Here is a 24,205-nt window from a genome sequence, read left to right on the forward strand (position 1 = left end):
CTTGTCCAATTTAGATTTAGGAGTGAGAAATTCTGAATAAAATCGGAACAAAGTGGAATAGGATCAATTAAAATTCGGAATAAAGTAGGGCACCTGAACACAATTCTTTACTTCCCATCCAGGTCTGGAACCATAAGACGCTGTCACCCTGGCTGCTCAGCGACGTCACAGCCCCGCCCCGCGACCTTTTACTCACCGTGACAACCGCGCAGTTAGTTACAAGACGTGCGGGGCGAAGCCCCCTCGCGGGGCAGGACTCAGTGGACGCAGCCTCTGCCTTCTGCCCCCGAGACCCAGGGTGACCCGACGAGCAGGTGGCACTGGCTCGGTCGCTGCGCCCCTGGGCGGCGGGGCCGGGGCCTCCGATAACCAGCGACGGGCAGGATCACTAGGGTCCTGCGGGGACGTCGCGGGCTCGTCCCCCCACCTGCCCGCCACATCCGCGTGGAGCGCGCGAACCGCGCCTCTCCGGGACCCGGGAGACGGAAAGCACGTCCCATCTGAGGAGTAAAAAATCCCCTTCTTCTAACTAAACAGAAAGGTCCCACCGAGATTTGAACTCGGATCGCTGGATTCAGAGTCCAGAGTGCTCACCATTACACCATGGAACCCTCCGCCTTCGGCTCCGCTGCTCCTTCTACTGAGCCAGGACGGGCACAGCTCCGCGGGCCCAGGAGCGGCCTCCCGCCGAGCGCTCTCGTCACCCCTCCCCGAGCCCGCTTCCTCCGCGACGCCAGGAGGAACCTGACGCGCCTGCCCTCCGCCGTCTCTTCAGGTTTCTACCTGGTGGAGAAAGACGAAATCTATTCTGGCTGAGCGATAAGAAATGTTTTCAGGGCTTCTCCCCAATCCACCTGCGCGGTGAGCAACCCTAGTGTTTCCCCTTTAAGTAAAATCCCTGCCAGGAAAAGCAAAACTTTTTTCCGTTTTTTTCGTAGTTGTCCTCTTCCCGCTTTCTTGGGAGCTTAGAACATCGTCAAACAGCCTTTAGGATTTGGGAGGACGATCTTCCCTTGCGATCGCAAGTTGCTGCTGGTTTCGTTGGGGCACAAAATGTTTTTTTTTTTTATCTTTGGCAATTGGATCAGAAGCGAAAAAACTTTGATTTCATGGTAGCACCACCGCTACGTGTGCGTTGAAAAAGCACTGAAAAATTTCATGCAGAAAAAACGTTTATCACACGGCTGAATACGAAAACGCTCTTACTTAAACCACCAGAGTTCAAGAAATCACAAAAGGGGGCGGATATAGGAAACTACACACAAAGAAACCCCGCAAAAACTCCTACTACAACGCAAGTATATAAATAGAAAACAATCACAGAAAACAAATTCTTACACGTTTTATTCCCCCCCACTGTTTAGCTCTGCTATTAAACACCAACTGCGGGGGGAAAGCGCGCACGCAGTCCCCCACTACCACAAATTACGCAGTCGAGTTTCTCCCATTTGGAGAAATCGCAGGCGTCAGCACACCCGCAGTGCAATGGGTGAGCCTCGTCCTGGGAAAACCACCTTCATGATCATGGTATCTCCCCTGCCAGGTAAGTATGAGCTATTTTTTCCCCGCCCCCCCGTACAGCCTTAGTCTCCTACACTGTACACACACGCTCCCTACCCACCCTCCGCACCCCCCTCCCCTTCCACGCCTCTCAGCCCCTCCAAACGACTCTGCTAATAAAATCCAAGCAACTTCTCTGGAAAACTTCCACAGCCCGGGAAGTGGCTCGCGGGGAATTGTACCCCTGCGCTGCGAGATTTACATAAGCCAAGCCCCATTCCTGACCTCTAAGGCGGTGCCTCTCCTCCAACCCCTGCCCTGTCCCCGCCCTGCCGAGATGACCAATGGGCGGGCCGGCTGCTGAAGGGGGAAGTGACGTCATAACGTCCGCCCACTTCAGGAGCCCACCAAGCCGAGGTAACTCGCCTCTTACCCTTTATCTGAGATGCCGGCGGATTTTGCCAGCCTCCTCGAATTCTTATCTTTTGTCCTGGGTTACACGCCGGGGAAAGGAATTCTGGGGTCGTGTGTTACGCTGATCCAAAAATTTTTAAGTAGTAAAGAAGTTGTAAAACAATGGATACAAGTGTATATTTATGTATGTGTCTTGTGTGTAGACATGTAGATTCAGGGTTACATCTCAGAGTGCTACTCGGTGTATTTTCTGTGCACGTCCTTCCTACTTCATTCTCATGGTATCCCAGGGACCATGTTTTTCCTTTCCCCACCATACAGAATACAAGAAATGAAGATTCTGAAAAAGAAGCTGATGACCAAGATAAGGGATAGAAAGATGACGTGTTTGCTTGAAGAGTGAGGTTTGTTTGTTTGTCTGTTTGTTTTCTCTTACTGGGTAAGACTGGGTTAGACCTGAGGGTGGGGAGCGGGGAGACCGCCAAAAGCAGCCAACTTGTGTTTTCAGACCAGAGAGCAAGGAGTGGAGTAACTTGATTCTTGAGGGTGCCTTTGGCTTAAGGGGGAAGCTGACTCTTCCGGAGAATCCTGGAGCCGACAACAAAGGAACTCAGCACCCAGCCAACTTCCAGGAAGAGGCTTCCTTTCTTCCTCCCTGCTTTCCCTCTTTCCCCTCCTTTCTCTCTCTGCAGCCATCAGAAATAAATTCTGGCTCATTTCATCTCAAATATGCTTTATTCCAGGGATAGTAATAGCTCAGAGAATCTCCAGCAAACTGGAGAACCAGGCTATACAAACAGGGAGGAATAAAGAAGGCCAATGGAAGGGAGCACATAGACCAAATGGAAAGGACACTAGTGCCTCCTGCTGAGTGACAGACCCTGTAGCTTTGCACAGGTGACACTACTGGCCCTGGACACTAGACACTGCCAATGGCCCTATGACTTCTGCTGCACCTGGTCGGTGTTAAACTAAGGATCTTGAGGTGGGGAGATTCTTCTGTTGCAGAAAAAATTTCCCCAGGGCCTGCTCCTTGTGTCTCTCAACTCCTGTCAAATGCTGGAGTAGTTGTTGCTGATGGGGATTTGCCAGCTCTTGGTAATAGACCCACATCTTAGCCCCTAGAAAAACTAAGACAGCAAGTGCATGATCCTTAAAAGTTTCAGAATGTGGGAAGTTTCTCATACAAACAAAGGGGGCTCAGATACTAGATGGCCTAGATATGACAAAAGACTCTCCTGTGCCCAACACCCTGAAGCCAGCCCTGTGGGGAGCATTATAAATCCAGTTCTGAAGCCCCTGCTACCCTGTCCCAAACATACACCCGTGCACACCCAATTTTGGATGATGTTAGACGTTTACCCTGAGCACAGGGTGAGGGTTTTGACTCCTTATATGGTGATGGTTGGTATATCACTCAGTATTATTTACATTACCTACACTGAGAATTGAAAAGTTTGAAAGTTCACATTTCTGGGGATAGAGTAATTGTTCTAAAGCCATGGTAACAAATAGCCACCAGAACTGGGTTTTTTTTTTTAATTAATTAATTAATTAATTAAGTAATTATTTTGGCTGTGTTGGGTCTTCGTTTCTGTGCGAGGGCTTTCTCTAGTTGCGGCGAGCGGGGGCCACTCTTCATCGCGGTGCGCGGGCCTCTCACTATCGCGGCAGAACTGGTTTTTAAATCCTCTCTATCTACCAATGTCCACTGTAGGAGTTTCCTGTTGCTATTGTAACACATTACGACACACTTAGTGGCTTAAAACAACACACATTTATTATCTTATGGTTCTGGAGATCAGAAGTCCAAGATGCATCTCACTGGGCTAAAATCAATCTGACAGTGGAGGTGAGGTTCTTTCTGGAGGCTCTAGGGGAGAATCTCTTTCTTTGCATTTTCCAGCCTCTTGAAGATGCCCACATTCTACTCTCATAGCCCCCTTCTATCTTCATAGCCAGTCACAGCTGATCAGGTTATTCTCACAACGCATTATTCTGACACCAAATCTTCTTCCTCCCTCTTTCACTTTATGGACCCTTGTGATTCTATTGGACCCTCCAGGATAATCTCCCCATCTCAAGGTCCTTAATTTAATCACACCTGCAAAGTGTCCTTTGCCATGTCAAGTAACATGTTCACAAATTCCAGGGACCAGGATGTGGACATCTTTGGGGAAACATTATTCTGCCACCACAGCCAGTCTCCTCAGTGAACACATTTCTGCAAACGTATCAGTCAGTGGTGGCCCCTCTCTTCTGAAAGTCAGCCAGGTGAAAGCAACTCAGTCCACTGTCTTTGTCAGCCAGTCAACAGCTGTGCCCTGTGTTGAGGCATTTGAGTCAGAGAGAGAGAAGGAGAAAGTCTGTGGGGAGAGGAATCTGAGGACCCAGTGCCTGGGAAGTTCCCAGGGACCAGAGCTGAGAGCTGCAAATGCCTTCATGGGAGGAGGAGGCTGGGGAGGGTGTTAGGAATTGAATGTATGTGTCCCACCACCTGCCCCCCAATTCATATCTTGAACCCTAATCCCTGTGGGGCTGTATTTGGAGAAGGGGCCTTTAAAAAAGTAATTAAGATTAAATGAGGTCATAGCCTTGGGACCCTGATCTGATAGGATTAGTGTCCTTACAAGAGGAGATACCAGAGAGCTTGGGCTCCTGCCCTACCCCAGCTCAAGCAAGGAGAAAAGGCCATGTGAGGACCCAGCGAGGCATCTGCTACCTACAAGCCAGGAAGAGAGCTCGCGTCGGAAACTGAATTGGCGAGAACGTCAATCTTGATATTGGACTTCCAGCCTCCAGAATGTGTGAAAACAGATTTATGGTTAAGCCACCCGGTCTATAGTATTGTTTTCTGGAAACCCAAGCTGACTAATACAGATGGTTACTTAGCCATTGGCCTAAGCACCTTCTCCTACATGGTCCTTTCTGGGATCTGCCCCAGTTTTGTTCATTTCCTGTAATTAGCACTCACCACCTGCTTTGCCCTTCTTTTTTTTTTTTTTTTTAATATATATTTATTTATTTATTTTTGGCTGTGTTGGGTCTTCGTTTCTGTGCGAGGGCTTTCTCTAGTTGCGGCAAGCGGGGGCCACTCTTCATCGCCGTGCACGGGCCTTTCACTGTCGTGGCCTCTCTTGTTGCGGAGCACAAGCTCCAGACGCGCAGGCTCAGTAGTTGTGGCTCACGGGCCCAGCGGCATGTGGGATCCTCCCAGACCAGGGCTCGAACCCGTGTCCCCTGCACTGGCATGCAGATTCTCAACCACTGCGCCACCAGGGAAGCCCTGCTTTGCACTTCTTAAGGCTGATTCATGACTTTGGAATGAAGATTGATCACCTGGTTTAGGATTTCAATAGCATCATTTGCTACATGTAACAATGACCTGCACCAAGGATCTTCTTAGAGTTTCTTTTGAACGAGTTTGACATCTTCCTAAATTTCAACCTAGCATGACTTGGACAGCTGGACTGAGATTCTGCAGAGTGACCCCATGACCCCATGTGGCCTGCATTTCCTTTTCTCACGAGAGATTTCCGTGCTTTGGACTCTCCAGACCCACAGACCAGGGTTTGGCTGCTGGTGAGGAATCTGTGCCTAGCTCTGGGGAAACCTAGGGAAAAAGGAAAGAATCCCCAGAATCAGGGCACGGGAGGGGGCAGGGGCTGAAAGGCTGTTCTTCTGTGACTAAAGGAGTTTGGAGGATGAGAGAGGAGGCTGGGGTGTGTGTGTGTCCAGCATGAGGTCAGGGGAAGTTCAAGAGAGGGCAGCTGCCATTCTGGGACCAGAGACTAGAACCTCCATGGCATTCACGCTCTGGTCATCGTCCTCCTTATTCATCCTCAGCTTCCGCCTTCTCCTTCCTCGCCGTCCTCCCCTATCCTCTCCCCAGGCTTTTTTTGTTCCCACCCCTCCTCCTTGTCCCCGCTCCTCTTGTTCCCATCCTCCCCATCCCTTCCCCCCACAAAGCAGGCCAACATGGGAAGGGGCTGCCCCAGTCCAAGAGGACGATGAGGGAGTATTTTCCACCAGCCTGAGAAAAACGAATACATTTCTCTCTGGTCAGAACCTGGTTTGGAGGAGACAGAGCAAGATGCTGCCTCAGGAGCTCATCCTCCACAGCCAACCCAGGCAGCACGGGCCTTAGGCCGACCCTGGGGACGTGTGACCAAAAGTCAGGAACCTCTGGACATGGATTGCTGACATCTGGTCCACAAGATTCCAGACAAGTTAATATCTTGGTGCCTGCCTTCTTTACAAGGCAAGTTCCAAGGAAAGGACTGTGGCTCCCCTTCCTAGCCGCCTGGCGAAGGTGCACAAGGATCCCTCTGTTCATGCAAGGGTAGGTCTGAGAAAACCCTCCCATCTGTTCCATGGAGATCAGCTGCAAGTTCATAGTCAGAAGTTAGTGGGGTCCCAGGTGCACCGACTCCACCACCACCTTCACCTCCTCCACCACGCACTCTTTGTCTCGGATGAGATTTCTACCATCAGACTCAGGCTTGGAGGGGGGAAAAAGCTACATTTTGGAAAAAAAAAATCTAAAGAGACTAGTACTTGTGCAATTTTATGGACAGCAGTGAAGCACTTCTGGGGTTCTAAGCTGACTTTATCTTGATTCACTGGTCTAGATTGTGCCTTCAGGTAGTGTCGTATTTTAACTAAACTTTGTTGAAATTAGAGAAGTTCTTTTTTTCATAGTTCCAATATTAGTTGGCATCTGAGTTAATAGTTTCGTGACCAGCAGAATAATACTGTCTCCCCCAGGATGTCCCTGCTGTAATTCCCCCAACCTGTTCATATATTACACCACATAGGAAAGGAAACTTTGCAGATGTGATTAGGGTAAAGACCTTGTGATGAGATTATCTTGGACCATTCAGGTGGGCCCCGTGAAATTACATGGGGCCTTAGAATTGAGAGACAGAAAAGGTCAAAATGGTGTGAAATTAGAAGGACTTTACCTGCTGTTCTGGTTTTGAAGTTGTAGGAAGGAGTCAAAAGCCAGGGAATGTGGGAGGCCTCTAAAAACTTTTTAGGAAAGCAAGGAAAGACATTATCCCTTAGAGCCTCCAGAAGGTATGGCAGTCGTGTTGACTCCTTGATTTTAGTCCAGTGAGATCTTTGTTGGACTCTTAACCTACAGAAGTGTAATATAATAAAAGTGTGTTCTTTTAAGACACTAAAGTTATGGTCACTTGTTACAGCAGAAATAGAAAACCAATTCAGTAAGTGCCTAGCATATTCACTTTAGCAGTAATAAGATCTGGAGGATATAATAAACCCTGTATAAATTCTGCAGGTTGTTTGCCTGTCTTAGGTTGACAGATCAAGAGATATTTGTACGTTTGGGCTTCCCTGGTGGCACAGTGGTTAAGAATCTGCCTGCCAATGCAGGGAACACCGGTTCGAGCCCTGGTCCGGGAAGATCCCACATGCCACGGAGCAACTAAGTTCGTGTGCCACAACTAATGAGCCTGTGCTATAGAGCCCGCAAGCCACAACTACTGAAGCCCGTGCGCCTAGAGCCCATGCTCTGCAACAAGAGAAGCCACCGCATTGAGAAGTCTTGGCACCGCAATGAAGAGTAGCCCCTGCTCGCCGCAACTAGAGAAAGCCTGCGTGTAGTGACGAAGACCCAATGCAGCCAAAAATAAATAAGTAAAATAAATAAATAAAATAAATTTATTAAAAGAAGAGATGTTTGTACATGTTTGAAGCATTACATTAGGTACCTGCCGTCTTTCTTCCTTTCCATTTTTTTCCTAAAGTGCTCTCACCCTATTTCCTGCACAGGACCCAACATGGTTCTCATTTGAATTATGGCAAATTGGAAGACATTGGTGGTCATGCAGGTTGATTTATTTTTAAGAATGAGTTCTGTTTCTGACATATAGAGGAAAAGAATGTAATTTATGGAAAGTTGAATATTGGAGAATCTTCCATTCCAAAGATACATTTTTTGCAACTTTTTCAAAGGGTGAAACACAAGAATGGCTATTGGGAATTTTCCCCCATAAGTAATTTGTGACTTGATCCTGACCAGCTCTGAGATCTGTATGATTCATGTTGTTGCTTTCATAAATGTTATGACCATAAAATGAAGTTCTTAGAAGCAATGTTTGAGTTCTCCATTGGATTTAGGAAGAATTGCTGGGATGCTTGAATAACTGCAGAGCAAGAGGCCCTCAAATTTTCCTACTTTGTCTTTAAGTAATACTCCATAGTTTGGCCGACTTTTCATCCATTCTGCTGACTCTGTCAGTGAGTTCCTCTTTATTGACAGACAAAGGCACTCATGGAAAATGCTTAAACAACCCAGTGTAAAAGCAGAAGTTGAGGTCACTCCATCTACTATGAAAGTGGGGCATGTCTCTATCTCAGACCTGAGTCTGTTGATGAATATGTTTGTTTTTGTTGTTGGTGGTTGTGATCATGGTTGAATTTTTTGTGTTGTTGTTTGTTTTAATTTATTACTGCCTCTAGGGTATAATTGTGGAATGATAGCTTTATTTTAATTCTGGAATGCAAAAGAACATAACTAAGGTCTTTTCCCAAAGGAAGATCTTAAGATCATTATGTCAACATTTATGGTGTGACTTAAATACTTTTCAATTAAAGCTTCTTAATTAAAGGAAAAGAAATGAATTTATAATTTTGATTCAGTGTTATAGAGCAACGTGTTTTAAACTGTGATCTGTCGCCCACCTGCATCAGAAACATCTGCTTGTGTTTATATGAAATATGTAGACTCTAGAGCCCCACACCAATGAAATCTCTTGGGATTGGAGCCCAGGAAGTAGCTTCTATAATCTCCACAGCTGATTCTAAGGCACTCTAAATGTAAGAACTACCCTTTTATATTTTTAGACTGGAGATTTTTACAAAATGACAGGAGAGTAAATCATTCTTTTAAACTTAGACTTCAAGCATTAGACAGTGAGGTGAGCTCTTAGTGCCAGTTTGTCTTTCCTATTCTCACCCGCTCAGTCTAAGGACTGGTGCAGAAATGGGAAACAAAACAGGCAGTGAAAACTTTTTATTTCTTTATATACATTTAATAGCCACCAGAAAGACTTTCATTTCCTCACACTGACCCTATCCATCAGTTATGTTGGCCTTTAACATATCACTATAGCAACACATATAAATATATATTATACATTTATACACACATAAGCACATTCTAAGCACTGTGAAGACACAGATTAGGCTTTAGCACAACTGGGGACCTCACACATGTCACTTAAAAATGATCACTGGTTTGCTTTACACAAGACTTCCAATGAGCTTGGTGTGGCCATTAGTCCCCAGATCCCAGAGTGAAGTTAGGATGACAAAACAAGACAGCATACTTAGAGAGAGGTGAGTACACACTTTGGAGATCATAAAAGAATAGAAATAGGAGGTCTAGGCTAAGCACAAGATGGCATCTGGGAGTCACTATTCTCACCACGTGGATTCAAAGAACTCAGGTGCTGCAGTGTAGACCAATGCCCAGCCTGACTGTGACCCACTGCGCTGGCCCTGGGTCAGGTCATTGGGCCCCTGCCAACACTGTCCTTCAGGGCACCGCTGCTCAGTCCTGAGCTTTACGATCTGCCGTGGAACTCCAGTGTGGGGACCACATGCTCTATTGCTAGGAAGCAGGTCCTATTTCCCCTGAGTTGACCCTCGGAGGATCGGAGGATGAGGCGAGAAATGTGCTGTTGCTGGTTCGCATACCCTTGGGGTGTTCAGAAGCAGTGTCACAAGGTCCTCTACAAACTATGCCTGTTTTGCTTAGTTCTGGGTCCAGTGAACCTTGACTGGTTATTCCTCAACTGCAGGAGAGGCCCCCTGCCTTTCGCCCTGCCCCATCAGGCCACATCTCTGACTCCTTCCAGACCCTCTAGCAGGTGTGGAGGAGTGGGGCCCAGATCCTCCTCAGCAGACAGGGAGCTGTGAAGAAGGGGGGCAGGCCCATCCTCCCTGCAGTTTTAAGGACCTCTGGTGGCTTTGCTTCTTGCATGGCTCCTGGAAGGCAAGGGTCACAGGACTGGAGTGCATGGCAGAGCTCTTAGTGGTTTCACCTGGAGGCCAAAATACCACAATCAAAGTAAGAGTCCATTATCAGGCCCTGCTGGTGGCTAACTGAGGCTGGAGAGAGTGCTGAGTGGTGACAGAAGCCGGGAGCACGCTGAGAGCCTGTCACGAGGATGAGCTGAGGGGACGCGCTGAGGTCTGGAGGAGCAACTGGGGCCACCAGGTTAGAGGAAAAGCTTCCCACCACCTCCCATGGTCATATCTCTGCTCAAAGCCACTGCACACCAGGTGGCCAGATCCTACCACCCCCTCTTCAGGGGTCAGTTCACTCTCCAATTCACTTTGGAGCGAAAGGATGGCTTTTGTGATTTCCCAGGAAAAGAAATGCTTAGTATGAAACAGGCATATATAGAAGCAGCCTGTTGTAGGAAGGAGAGAACATTTTGCAGGGACGTTCTCCTATTAAAGTTTATGTTCCGTTTACTTGATGAGGAGAGGGAGGGGCCAGGTCAGCAGGGACCTCAGAGATCATCTAAGTCTAGTGCTGCCTCTTACAGATGAGGGTCAGCAGGCTCACAGAGACTGGGGCCAGCCAAAGCCACACAGCCAGTTAATCACAAGCCTGGGATTAGATCCCAGGCTTGAGGCCTTTCCAGCGGTCTAGGGAAAGTAGAGAGGAAACTTCCAAACTGGTGAAGCCAGCGAGTATGAGAGATTGTTGGGTTACCTTTGCTGGGAGAGGAATAAGGCTTTATAGAGGCAATGTTGAGTGTTCTTCTAAAAAGGCTCAGGAAAGAAAGGAATCATCAGAGGAAAACATAAGGAATTACCAAAAATAAAAAAATAAATAAACCATGGCCCAGCCCCTATTCACACTGTGGGGTCCACATTCTCTGAGGAACATTTAGGAACATTCTTACGAATATGCTCAATAGCTTATGGCAAAGCTTTAAAGTCCAAGGTAAAAGTTTTATTTTCTGATTTTTTAATTTTTTCTTTTATTTTTTATTGAAGTATAGTTGGTATACAATGTTATGTTAGTTTCTGGTGTACAGCACAGTGATTCAGTGATATATATTCTTTTTCATATTCTTTTCAATTATGGTTTATAACAGGAGATTGAATAATGTTCCCTGTACTATACAGTAGGACCTTATTTTTTATCTATTTTTCTGCTTTATTTATAGTTTGTATCTGCTAATCCCAAATTTCTAATTTATCCATCCCCCACCCCCTTTCCCCTTTGGTAACCATAAGTTTGTTTTCTATGTCTGTGAGCCTATTTCTCTTTTGTAAATAAGTTAATTTGTGTCATATCTTAGATTCCATATATAAGTGATATGATATTTGTCTTTCCCTTTCTGACTTACTTCATTTAGTATGATAATCTCTAGGTCCATCCATGTTGCTGCAAATGGCATTATTTCATTCTTTTTTATGGCTGAGTAATATTCCATTGTGTATATCTACCACATCTTCTTTATCCATTCATCTGTTGATGCACCTTTAGGTTGCTTCCATGTCTTGGCTATTGTAAATAGTACTGCTGTGAACCTTAGGGTGCATGTATCTTTTCAAATTATAGTTTTCTCTGAATATATTCCTGGGAGTGGGATCACTGGATCATATGGCAACACTGTTTTTAGTTTTTTAAGGATCCTCCTTACTGTTTTCCATAGTGGCCGCACCAATTTACATTTCCACCAACAGTGTAAGAGGGTTCCCTTTTCTCCACATCCTCTTCAGCATTTGTTATTTGTAGACTTTTTAATGATGGCCATCCCGACTGGTGTGAGATGGTACCTCATTGTAATTTTGATTTGCATTTCTCTAATAATTAGTGATGTTGAGCATCTTTTCATGTGCCTATTAGCAATCTGTTTGTCTTCTTTGGAGAAATGTCTGTTTTGGTCTTCTGCCCATTTTGTTTGGTTTTTTTTTGTTATTGAGTCTTATGAGCTGTTTGTATATTTTGGAAATTAAGCCCTTGTCAGTTGCATCATTTGGAAATATTTTCTCCCAGTCCATAGGTTGATTTTTTGGTTTGCTTATGGTTTCCTTTGCTGTGCAAAAGCTTATAAATTGGATTGGGTCCCATTTGTTTATTTTTGCTTTTATTTCTATTGCCTTGGGAGATTGATCTATGAAAACATTGGTATGATTTATGTCAGAGAATGTTTTGCCTATCTTCTCTTCTTGGAGTTTTATGGTGCGATGTCTTATATTTAAGTCTTTAAGCCATTTTGAGTTTATTTTTGTATATGGTGTGAGGGTGTGTTTTAACTTCATTGATTTACATGTGGCTATCCAGCTTTCCCAATACCATTTGCTGAAGAGAGTGTCTTTTCTCCATTGTATATTGTAGCCTCCTTTGTTGAAGATTAATTGATTGTAAGTGTTTGGGTTTATTTCTGGGCTCTCTATTCTGTTCCACTGCTCCATATGTCTGTTTTTGTGCCAGTTGCATGCTGTTTTGATTTCTGTTGGTTTGTAGTATTGTCTGAGGTCTGGGAGGGTTATGCCTCCAGCTTTGTTCTTTTCCCTCATGACTGCTTTGGCAATTCTGGGTCTTTTGTGGTTCCATATAAATTTTAGGATTATTTGTCCTCGTTATAATGAAAAATGTCATGGGTAATTTGATATGGATCACATTAAATCGGTAGTTTGCTTTGGGTAGTATGGCCATTTTAACAATATTAATTCTTCCAATCCCAGGGAATGGGATATCTTTCCATTTCTTTGAATTACCTTCAGTTTCCTATATCAATGTTCTATAGTTCTCAGCATATGAGTCTTTCACTTCCTTGGTCAGGTTTATTCCTAAGGTTTTTTTTAATGTGATTTTAAAAGGGATTGTTTTTTTACTTTCCTTTTCCGATATTTCATTGTTAGTGTAAAGAAATGCAACAGATCTGTATGTTAATCTTGTATCTTGCTACCTTGCTGAATTCATTTATCAGTTCTAGTAGTTTTTCTGTGGAGTCTTCAGGCTTTTCTATATACAGTATTATGTCATCTGCATATAATGACAATTTCACCTTTCTCTTCCAATTTGGATATCTTTTCTTTTCCTTGTCTGATTGCTGTGGTTAGGATTCCAATACTATATTGAATAGAAGTGGTGACAGTGACCATCCTTGTCTTATTCTGGAATTTAGTGGGAAGGCTTTCAGGTTTTTACCATTGAATATTATGTTGGCTGTGGGTTTCTCATAAATGGCTTTTATTATGTTGAGATATGTTCTCTCTGTACCCACTTCGGTGAGTTTTTATCATGAATGAATGTTGAATTTTGTCAAATGCTTTTTCTGAATCTTTTGAGATGATCAAGTGGTTTTTGTCTTTTCTTTTGTTGATGTGGTGTATCACATTGATTGAATTGCACATGTTGAACGATCCTTGTGACCCTGGGATAAATCCAACTTGATCATGGTGTATGATCTTTTTTATGTGTTGTTGGATTTGCTTTGCTAATATTTTATTGAGAATTTTTTCATTTTTATTCATCAAAGATATTGACCTGTAATTTTCTTTTTTGGTATTGTCTTTGTCTGGTTTTGGGGTCAGGATAATGGTGGCTTCATAGAATGATTTTGGGAGTGTTCCCTCCTTTTCAGTCTTTTGGAAGAGTTTGAGAAGGATCAGTATAAGTTCTTCTTTGTATGTTTGGAGGAATTCCTTAGTGAAGCCATCTGGTCCTGGACTTTTCTTGGCAGGGAGTTTTTTAAAATTATTATTACAGATTCTATTTCACTTCTAGTAATCAGTCTGTTCAGATCATCTGTTCTTCCTGATTTGGTTTTGGTGGGCTGTCTGTTTTTTGGAGACTTGTCCGTTTCTTCTAGGTTGTCCAATTTATTGGCATATAATTGTTCACAGTACTCTTTTACAATATTTCACAGTATCAGTTGTTTTTCTTCTCTTATTTTCTTATTTGTTTATTTTGATCTTCTCTCTTTTCTTCTTGGTAAGCCTGGCCAGAAGTTTGATTTGGTTTATGGTTTCAAAGAAGTAGGTTTAGGTTTTATTGATTTTTTTCTACTTTTTAATCTCTATTTTATTTATTTCCTCTCTGATCTTTATTATTTCCTTCCTTCTGCTGACTTTAGGTTTTATTTGTTCTTCTTTTTCTAATTCTTCTAGGTGGTACGTTAAGTTGTTTATGTCAGATTTTTCTTGTTTTTGAGGAAGGCCTGTATTGCTATGAACTTTTCTCTAAGAACTGCTTTTGCTGCATCCCATAGATTTTGTATGGTTGTGTTTTCATTGTCATTTGTCTCAAGGTATTTTTAAAATTTCCTCTTTGCTTTCATCGTTCACTCATTGGTTTTTTTAGCACCATGTTGTTTAGTCTCCATGTAATCGTTTTCTCATTTCTCTTTCTGTGGTTGATTTGTAGTTTCATCCCATTGTGGTCAGAAAACATGCTTGAAATAATTTCTATCCTAATAAATTTGTTGAGGATTGTTTTGTGTCCTAGTATGTGGTCAATCATAGAGAATGTTCCATATGCACTTGAAAAGAATGTGTATTCTGGGCTTTTTTTTTTTTTGATGTAATGTTCTGAAAATATCAATTAAGCCTAAGTGTTCTATTGTGTCATGTAGGATCTCTGTTGCCTTATTGATTTTTCTGTGTAGATCTGTCCATTGATGTCAGCAGAGTGTTAATGTCTCTTATTGTATTCCCATCATTATCTTTTCTTTTCTTTATTTATTTGTATACAGCAGGTTCTTATTAGTAATCTATTTTATATATATTAGTGTATATATGTCAGTCCCAATCTCCCAATTCATCCCACCACCGTCAATGCACCCCGCCACTTTCCCACCTTGCTGTCCATATGTTTGTTCTCTACATCTGTGTCTCTATTTCTGCCTTGCAAACCTGTTCATCTGTACCATTTTTCTGGATTCCATATATATGCGTTAATATACGATATTTGTTTTTCTCTTTCTGACTTACTTCACTCTGTATGACAGTCTCTAGGTCCATCCACGTCTCTACAAATGACCTAATTTCGTTCCTTTTTATGGCTGAGTAATACTTCATTGTATATATGTACCAAATCTTCTTTATCCATTCATCTGTCGATGGGCATTTATGTTGCTTCCCTGACCTCGCTATTGTAAATAGTGCTGCAGTGAACATTGGGGTGCATGTGTCTTTTTGAATTATGGTTTTCTCTGGGTATATGCCCAGTAGTGGGATTGCTGGGTCACACGGTAATTCTATTTTTAGTTTTTTAAGGAACCTCCATACCATCCTCCAAAGTGGCTGTATCAATTTACATTCCCACCCACAGTGCAAGAGGGTTCCCTTTTCTCCACCCCTCTCCAGCATTTATTGTTTGTAGATTTTCTGATGATGCCCATTCTAATGGGTATGAGGTGATACCTCATTGTAGTTTTGATTTGCATTTCTCTAATAATTAGTGATGTTGAGCAGCCTTTCATGTGTTTTTTAGCCATCTGTATGTCTTTTTTTAATATATAAATTTGTTTATTTATTTATTTATTTTTGGCTGTGTTGGGTCTTCGTTTCTGTGTGAGGGCTTTCTCCAGTTGTGGCGAGCGGGGGCCACTCTTCATCGCGGTGTGCAGGCCTCTCACTATCGTGGCCTCTCTTGTTGCGGAGCACAGGCTCCAGACGTGCAGGCTCAGTAGTTGTGGCTCACAGGCCCAGTTGCTCCACGGCATGTGGGATCCTCCCAGACAAGAGCTCAAACCCGTGTCCCCTGCATCAGCAGGCAGATTCCCAACCACTGTGCCACCAGGGAAGCCCCATCTGTATGTCTTCTTTGGAGAAATCTCTATTTAGTTCTTCCGTCCATTTTTTGATTGATTGGGTTGTTTGTTTTTTTGATATTGAGCTGCACAAGCTGTTTGTATATTTTGTAGATTAATCCCTTGTCCGTTTCTTCATTTGCAAATATTTTCTCCCATTCTGAAGGTTGTCCTTTCGTTTTGTTTATGGTTTCCTTTGCTGTGCAAAACTTTTAAGTTTCATTAGGTCACATTTGTTTATTTTTGTTTTTATTTTCATTACTCTAGGAGGTGGGTCAAAAAAGATCTTGCTGTGATTTATGTCAAAGAGTGTTCTTCCTATGTTTTCCTCTCAGAGTTTTATAGTGTCTGGTATTACATTTAGGTCTTTAATCCATCTTGAGTTTATTTTTGTGTGTGGTGTGAGGGAGTGTTTTAATTTCATTCTTTTACATGTAGCTGTCCAGTTTTCCTAGCACCGCTTATTGAAGTAACTACCTTTTATCCATTGTATAGGCTTGCCTCCTTTGTTGTTGATTAATTGACCATAGGTGCATAGGTTTATATGTAGGATTTCTACCCTGTTCCATTGATCTATAAGTCTGTTTTTGTGCCAGTACCATACTGCTTTGATTACTGTAGCTTTGTATTATAGTCTCAAGATGGGGAGCCTGACTCCTCCAGCTTCGTTTTTCTTTCTCGAGATTGCTTTGGCTATTTGGGGTCTTTTGTGTTTCCGTACAAATTACAAAAATTTTTGTTCTAATTCTGTGAAAAATGGCATTGGTAATTTGATAGCAATTGCATTAAATCTGCAGATTGCTTTGGGTAGTACAGTAATTTTGACAATATTGATTCTTCCAGTCCAAGAACATGTAATATCTTTCTATCTGTTTGTGTCATCTTTGATTTCTTTCATCAGAGTCATAGATATCAGAGTACAGGTCTTTTGCCTCCTTAGGTAGACTTATACCTAGGTATTTTATTCTTTTTGATGTGATGGTAGATGGGATTGTTTCCTTAATTTCTCTTTCTGATCTTTTGTTGTGAGTGTATAGAAGTGCAAGAGATTTCTCTGTGTTAATTTTGTATCCTGAAGCTTTACCAAATTCATTGAAGAGCTCTAGGAGTTTTCTGGAAGCATCTTTAGGATTTTCTATGTGTAGAATCATGTCATCTGCAAACAGTGACAGTTTTACTTCTTCTTTTCCAATTTGTATTCCTTTTATTACTTCCTCTTCTCTGATTGCCATGCCTAGGACCTCCAAATCTATGTTGAATAACAGTGGTGAGAGTGGACATCCTTGTCTTGTTCCTGATCTTAGAGGAAATGCTTTCAGGTTTTCACCATTGAGAATGATGTTTGCTGTGGGTTTGTCATATATGGCCCTTATGATGTTGAGGTAGGTTCCCTCTATGCCCACTTTCTGGAGAGTTTTTGTCATAAATGGGTGCTGAATTTTGTGAAAAACTTTTTCTGCATCTATTGAGATGATCATATGGTTTTTATTCTTCAATTTGTTAATATGGTGTATCACATTGTTTGATTTGTGTATACTGAGGAATACTTGCATCCCTGGGAAAAATCCCACTTGATCGTGGTGTATGATCCTTTTAATGTGTTGTTGGATTCTGTTTGATAGTATTTTGTTGAAGATTTTTGCATCTATGTTCATCAGTGATATTGGTCTGTAATTTTCTTTTGTTGTAGTCTCTCTGTCTGGTTTCGGTGTCAGGGTGATGGTGACCTCCTAGAATGAGTTTGGGAGTGTTCCTTCCTCTGCAATTTTTTGGAAGAGTTTGAGAAGGATGGGTGTTAGCTCTTCCCTAAGTGTTTGATAGAATTCACCTGTGAAGCCATCTGGTCCTGGACTTTTCTTTGTTGGAAGATTTTTAATCACAGTTTCAATTTCATTACTTGTGATTGGTCTGTTCATATTTTCTGTTTCTTCCTGGTTCAGTCTTTGAAGGTTATACCTTTCTAAGAATTTGTCCATTTCTTCCAGGTTGTGCATTTTATTGGCATAAAGTTGCTTGTAGTAGTCTCTTAGGATGCTTTGTATTTCTGCAGTGTCTGTTGTAACTTCTCCTTTTTCATTTCTAATTTTATTGATGTGAGTCCTCTCCCTCTTTTTCTTGATGAGTCTAGCTAATGGTTTATCAATTTTGTTTATCTTCTCAAAGAACCAGCTTTTAGTTTTATTGATCTTTGCTATTGTTTTCTTTGTTTCTATTTCATTTATTTCTGCTCTGATCTTTATGATTTCTTTCCTTCTACTACCTTTGGGTTTTCTTTGTTCTTCTTTCTCTACTTCCCGTAGGTGTAAGGTTAGATTTCTTATTTGCTTAGTTGCTCCATGACATGTGTTATCTCCCTGGACCAGGGCTCGAACCCATGTCCCCGGCATTGGCAGGCGGATTCTTAACCACTCTGCTACCAGGGAAGCCCCTTCTTTGATTTCTTCAATGCTCTCTTGGTCATTTAGTAACTTATTGTTTAGCCTCCTTGTGTTTGTGTTTTTTATGTTTTTTCCCCCTGTAATTGACTTCTAATCTCATCACATTGTGGTCAGAAAAGATTCTTGATATGAATTTCAATTTTCTTAAATTTACTGAGGCTTGATTTGTGACCCATGTTGTGATCTATTCTGGAGAATGTTCCATGTGCACTTGAGAAGAAAGTTTAATCTGCTGTTTTTGGATGGAATGTCGTATAAATATCAATTAAATCTATCTAATCTATTGTGTCATTTTAAGCTTGTATTTCCTTATTAATTTCCTGTCTGGATGATCTGTCCATTGGTGTAAGTTAGGTGTTAAAGTCCCCCACTATTATTGTGTTACTGTCGATTTCCTCTTTTATAGCTGTTAGCATTTACCTTATGTATTGAGGTGCTCCTATGTTGCATGCATATATATTTATAATTGTTATATCTTCTTCTTGGATTGATTCCTTGATCATTCTGTAGTGTCCTTCCTTGTCTCTTGTAACATTCTTTATTTCAAAGTCTATTTTGTCTGATATGAGAATTGCTACTCCAGCTTTCTTTGGATTTCCATTTGCATGGAATATCTTTTTCCATCCCCTCACTTTCATTCTTTATGTGTCCCTAGGTCTGAAGTGGGTCTCTTGTAGATAGCATATACATGGGTCTGGTTTTAATATCCATTCAGTGAGCCTGTGTCTTTTAGTTGGAGCATTTAATCCATTCACATTTAAGGTAATTATCAATATGTACGTTCGTATTACCATTTTCTAAATTGTTTTGGGTTTGTTTTTGTAGGTCCTTTCTTCTCTTGTGTTTCCCACTTAGAGAAGTTCCTTTAGCATTTGTTGTAGAGCTGGTTTGGTGGTGCTGAATTCTCTTAGCTTTGGCTTGTCTGTAAAGCTTTTGATTTCTCTGTTGAATCTGAATGAGATCCTTGCTGGGTAGAGTAATCTTCGTTGTAGGATCTTTCCTTCCATCACTTTAAATATATCGTGCCACTCCCTTCTGGCTTGCAGAGTTTCTGTGGAGAAATCAGCTGTTAACCTTATGGGAGTTCCCTTGTATGTTATTTGTCATTTTTCCCTTGTTGCTTTTGATAATTTTTCTTTGTCTATAATTTTTGTCAATTTGATTACTATGTGTCTTGGCGTGTTTCTCCTTGGCTGTATCCTGCCTGGAACTCTCTGTGCTTCCTGGACTTGGATGGCTATTTCCTTTCCCATGTTAGGGAAGTTTTCAACTATAATCTCTTCAAATATTTTCTTTGGTCCTTTCTCTCTCTCTTCTCCTTCTCAGACCCCTATAATGCAAATGTTGTGTTTAATGTTGTCCCACAAGTCTCTTAGGCTGTCTTCATTTCTTTTCATTCTTTTTCTTTATTCTGTTCCATGGCAGTGAATTCTACCATTCTGTCTTCCAGGTCACTTATTCGTTCTTCTGCCTTCATTATTCTGCAATTGATTCCTTCTAGTGTATTTTTCATTTCAGTTACTGTATTGTTCATCTCTGTTTGTTTGTTCTGTAATCCTTCTAGGTGTTTGTTCTTTAATTCTTCTATGTCTTTATTAAGCATCTTCTAGATCTTTGCCTCCATTCTTTTTCCAAGGTCCTGGATCATCTTCACTATCATTATTCCCAATTCTTTTTCTGGAAGAATTAGTTTTCTGCCTATCTCCACTTCATTTAGTTGTTTTTCTGGGGTTTTATCTTGTCCCTTCATCTGGTACATAGTCTTCTGACTTTTTATTTTGTCTATCTTTCTGCAAATGTGGTTTTTGTTCCACAGCCTGCAGAGTTGTGGTTCTTCTTGCTTCTGCTGTCTGCCCTCTGGTGGATGAGACTATCTAAGAGGCTTGTGCAAGCTTCCTGATGGGAGGGATGGGTGGTGGGTAGAGCTGGGTGTTGCTCTGGTGGGCAGAGCTCAGTAAAACTTTAATCTGCTTGTCTGCTGATGGGTGGGGCTGGGTTCCCTCCATGTTGGTTGTTTGGCCTGAGGCAACCCAGCTCTGGAGGCTACGGGATCTTTGGTGGGGCTAATGGCAGACTCCGGGAGGGCTCACACCAAGGAGTACTTCCCAGAAGTTATGCTGCCAGTGTCCTTGTCCCTGTGGTGAGCCACTGCCACCCCCCGCCTCTGCAGGAGACCCTCCAACAGTAGCAGGTATGTCCAGTTCAGTCTCCCATGGGGTTACTGCTCCCTCCCTGGGTCCTGATGCACACACTACTTTGTACATGTCATCCAAGAGTGGAGTCTCTTCTTCCCCCAGTCCTGTCGAAATCCTGCAATCAAATCCCACCAGCCTTCAAAGTCTGATTCTCTAGGAATTCCTCCTCCCGTTGCTGGACCCCCTGGTTGGGAAGCCTGATGTGGGGCTCAGAACCTTCACTCCAGTGAGTGGACCTCTGTGGTGTAAGTTCTCCAGTTTGAGAATCAACAACCCAGCAGCCATGGGATTTGATTTTATTGTGATTGCACCCCGCTACCGTTTCACTGTGGCTTCTCCCCTGTCCTTGGATGTGGGGCTTCTTTTTTGGTGAGTTCCAGTGTCCTCCTGTTGATGATTGTTCAGCAGTTAGTTGTGATTCTGGTGCTCTTGCAAGAGGGAGTGAGCACACGTCCTTCTACTCCGCCATCTTCTCATCATTTTCTCCCTTTATATTTGTTAGTATTTTTTAGTGTATTTAGGTGCTCCTATATTGGGTACATATATGTTAACGAGTGTAATATCCTCTTTTTGTATTGATCCTTTTATCATTATACAATGTCCTTCTTTATCTTTCTTTATGGCTTTTGTTTTAAAGTCTATTTTGTCTGATATAGTATTCTTATCCTCACTTTCTTGTCATTTCCATTTGCATGAAATATTTTTTTCCATCCCCTTACTTTCAATCTATGTGTGTTCTTCATCCTAAAGTGGGTCTCTTGTATGCAGCATATTGTTTTTTTAATCAAATGTGCCACTCTATGTCTTTTGATTGGAGCATTTAGTCCTTTGACATTTAAGGTGATTATTGATAGATGGGTATTTATTGCTATTTTAAACCTTGTTTTCCATTTGATTTTGTATTTCTTCTCTGTTGTTTTTCCGTTTGCTGTTTGATGATTGTCTTATGTATTATGCTTGTCTTCTCTTCTTTTTGATTGTTGTGAATCTATTGTACGTTTTTGATTTGTGGTTACCCTGTTTTTCAAGTATATTAACCCATTACTATATTTACTTGCTTTAGACCTGTAGTCATATAGGCTCGAACACATTCTAAAAAAAGATCTATGTTTCCTTACTCTCCTCCCCCGCATTTTACGATTTTGATGTCCTCTTTTACATCTTCGTGTTTATCCCTTTTGCTGTTCACTGTAGTTATCATCACTTTCACAAAAATTTTTTTTGATGTTTTAAAAATCTGTGTACTAGCTTATTTAAGTGATTTACTTTCCAGTTGTGATTTTCTTTCCTATAGATTTCTGCTTTTTTTCTATTTAGAGAAGGTCTTTCAATAGTTTTTGGGGAGGTAAGCTTAGTATTGCTGAATTCTTTTAATTTTTGCTTGTCTGAGAAATTCGTTATCTCTTCTTCTATTCTAAATGATAATCTTGCTGTGTAGAGTATCCTAGGTTGCAGGTTTCCCTTTCAGGACTTTGAGTATATCTTGCACTCCCTTCTGTCCTGCTACGTTTCTGTAGAGAAATCAGCTGATAGCTCTATATGGGGGGTTCCCTTTTAATTAGCTCTTTGTTTTTCTTTGATATGTTTAGAATCCTCTCTTTAACTTCCGCCATTTTAATTATAATATGTCTTGGCATAGGTCTGTTTGGGTTCATCTCTTTGGGACCCTCTGTTCTTCCTGTAACTGGATATCTGTTTCCTTCTTTAGGTTTGGGAAATTTTCAGCCATAATTTCTTACATTTTGATCCCCTTTTCTCTTTCTTTTCCTTCTGGGATGCCAATTATGCATAGCTTGGCACACTTTATATTATCCCACCAGTCTAGCATATTGCTTTCATTTTTTAAAATTTGTCTTTCTGTCTGCTGTTCTGATTGGGTGATTTTCATTATTCTGTCTTCCAGATCACTTATTTGTTCTTCTTATCCAGTTTGCTATTTATTGCCTTTAGCTCAGCTTTTGTCTCAGCAAATGAGTTTTCTAATTTTGATTGGCTCCTCTTTATAGTTTCTAGTTCCTTCTTACAGTAATCTGCATTTCTGTCAATAGTTTTCCTTAATTCCTTCAGCATTTTCATTACCTCCTTTTTGAACTCAGGGTCTAGTAGACTGGAGAGGTCACTTTCATTGTTCTTTCAGGGGAATTCTCTTGATCTTTTAATTGGGAGTGGATCCTCTGCTTCTTCATTTCATTTATATTTCTCTGACTCTACGAGTTTAGGAGAAACAGCTATCTACTGTGGTCTTTTTTTTTTTTAACATCTTTATTGGAGTATAATTACTTTACATTGTTTTGTTAGTTGCTTCTGTATAAGAAAGTGAATCAGCTATACATATACATATATCCCTATATCCCCTCCCTCTTGCATCTCCCTCCCACCCTCCCTATCCCACCTCTCTAGCTGGTCACAAAGCACGAGCTTATCTCCCTGAGCTATGAGGCTGCTTCCCACTAGCTATCTATTTTACATTTGGTAGTGTATATATGTCAATGCCACTCTCTCACTTCGTCTCAGCTTACCCTTCCCCCTCCATGTGTCCTCAAGTCCATTCTCTACATCTGAGTCTTTATTCCTGTCCTGCCCCTAGGTTCGTCAGAACCTTTTTTTTTTTAAATTAGATCCCATATATACGTGTTAACGTATGGTATTTGGTTTTCTCTTTCTGACTTACTTCACTCTGTATGACAGACTCTAGGACCATCCACCTCACTACAAATAACTCGATTTCGTTTCTTTTTATGGCTGAGTAATATTCCATCATACATATGTGCCACATCTTCTTTATCCACTCATCTGTCAGTGGACACTTAGATTGCTTCCATGTCCTGGCTATTGTAAATAGTGCTGCAATGAACATTGTGGTACATGACTCTTTTTGAATTATGGTTTTCTCAGGGTATATGCCCAGTAGCGGGATTGCTGGGTCATATGGTAGTGCTATCTCCTGTGGTCTTGAAGGGCTGTTTTTATGTGGGAGCATCCCTGTGTAGCCTTTGTGAGTCTAATATTTTTGGTGCAAGGGCTATTTTTAGTATGGATTCCTGCCTTGTCTTTCCTCAGTGTGTGCTGGCCTTATCCCCTTGATAGGGAATGTAATTGTTGTGGTGACCAGAGCTTGCACTGGATGTTTAGTGTGGCCTCCTCTTTGCTCTGTGGTTGTCACAGCCCTGTTCGACACAGGGTCTCCTCCCCAGTTGTTGAAGTGGACACCCCCAGATCCATTTCTGAACTGTGGTGTGAGGTACGTGGGACTGGAGCACTCCTGCTGAGAGAGGAGCCACTGAGTATTCATCCTTAGAGGCTTTCCACTGGAAAGTGCACTCTGTGGTGTTGCCTGTCACCTCTTGTGTGGGCTCACAAAGTACACTGTTTTTGACACTGCCCTCAGCCTTGCCTCAACCATGGGGATTCAGGCAATTGGCCCAGGTGTCTGTCAGTCACTGTGCTGACAAAGCCACTAGCACAGATCCATTGGCACAGAACCACTGAAGTCAGGCACCAGGACTACTATAGTTGTGTGCCTGGACCCGCTGTGGGAGCTACTGAGTCAGCCCAGATCCTGACTCCATCTCCACATATATGTGCAGAAGAGCCTGCAGCCAGCCCATATCACAACACCCACCCTAGCCATGGGATAACCAGTAAACTTCTCAGATGTCCTGCAGGCACTGAGTTTATAAAGCCACCTGCAGCAGGTCAATCTGTGAATTGCACAGCCACAGGGAGAAGACTCAGATTTCAGCCCTACTTCTGAATTCCCACTTGGATCGGCTTGGATTTCAGCCCTGACTCCATGTGTGGGCCAACCTACCAGTGTTTGTGTGCTCCCAGAACTCTTAGAGGTGGA

General features: G+C 42.2%; 1 protein-coding gene and 1 long non-coding RNA gene across 2 annotated transcripts in view; one reads left to right on the plus strand and one right to left on the minus strand.

The window, feature by feature from the left end:
* LOC309659347 (flavin-containing monooxygenase 5-like) overlaps positions 1-1,539 on the minus strand; it is a 108,970-nt gene extending 107,431 nt beyond the window's left edge. The window contains exons 1-2 of the mRNA XM_082459041.1: positions 595-1,539; positions 197-500 (exon numbers count right to left, since the gene is read on the minus strand). The gene's annotated coding sequence lies outside the window, so the exon portion shown is untranslated. The remainder of the gene's footprint in view (positions 1-196; positions 501-594) is intronic.
* Positions 1,540-2,119: 580 nt separating this feature from the next.
* On the plus strand, positions 2,120-7,611 carry LOC309660102. The gene is made up of 2 exons (XR_014263125.1): positions 2,120-2,318; positions 7,312-7,611. It is a non-coding gene; the product is annotated as an uncharacterized lncRNA (long non-coding RNA).
* The last annotated feature ends 16,594 nt before the right edge of the window (positions 7,612-24,205 follow it).

This window comes from Balaenoptera physalus, assembly GCF_965194825.1.
Source record: "Balaenoptera physalus genome assembly, chromosome: 1".
Classification (NCBI taxonomy): domain Eukaryota; kingdom Metazoa; phylum Chordata; class Mammalia; order Artiodactyla; family Balaenopteridae; genus Balaenoptera; species Balaenoptera physalus.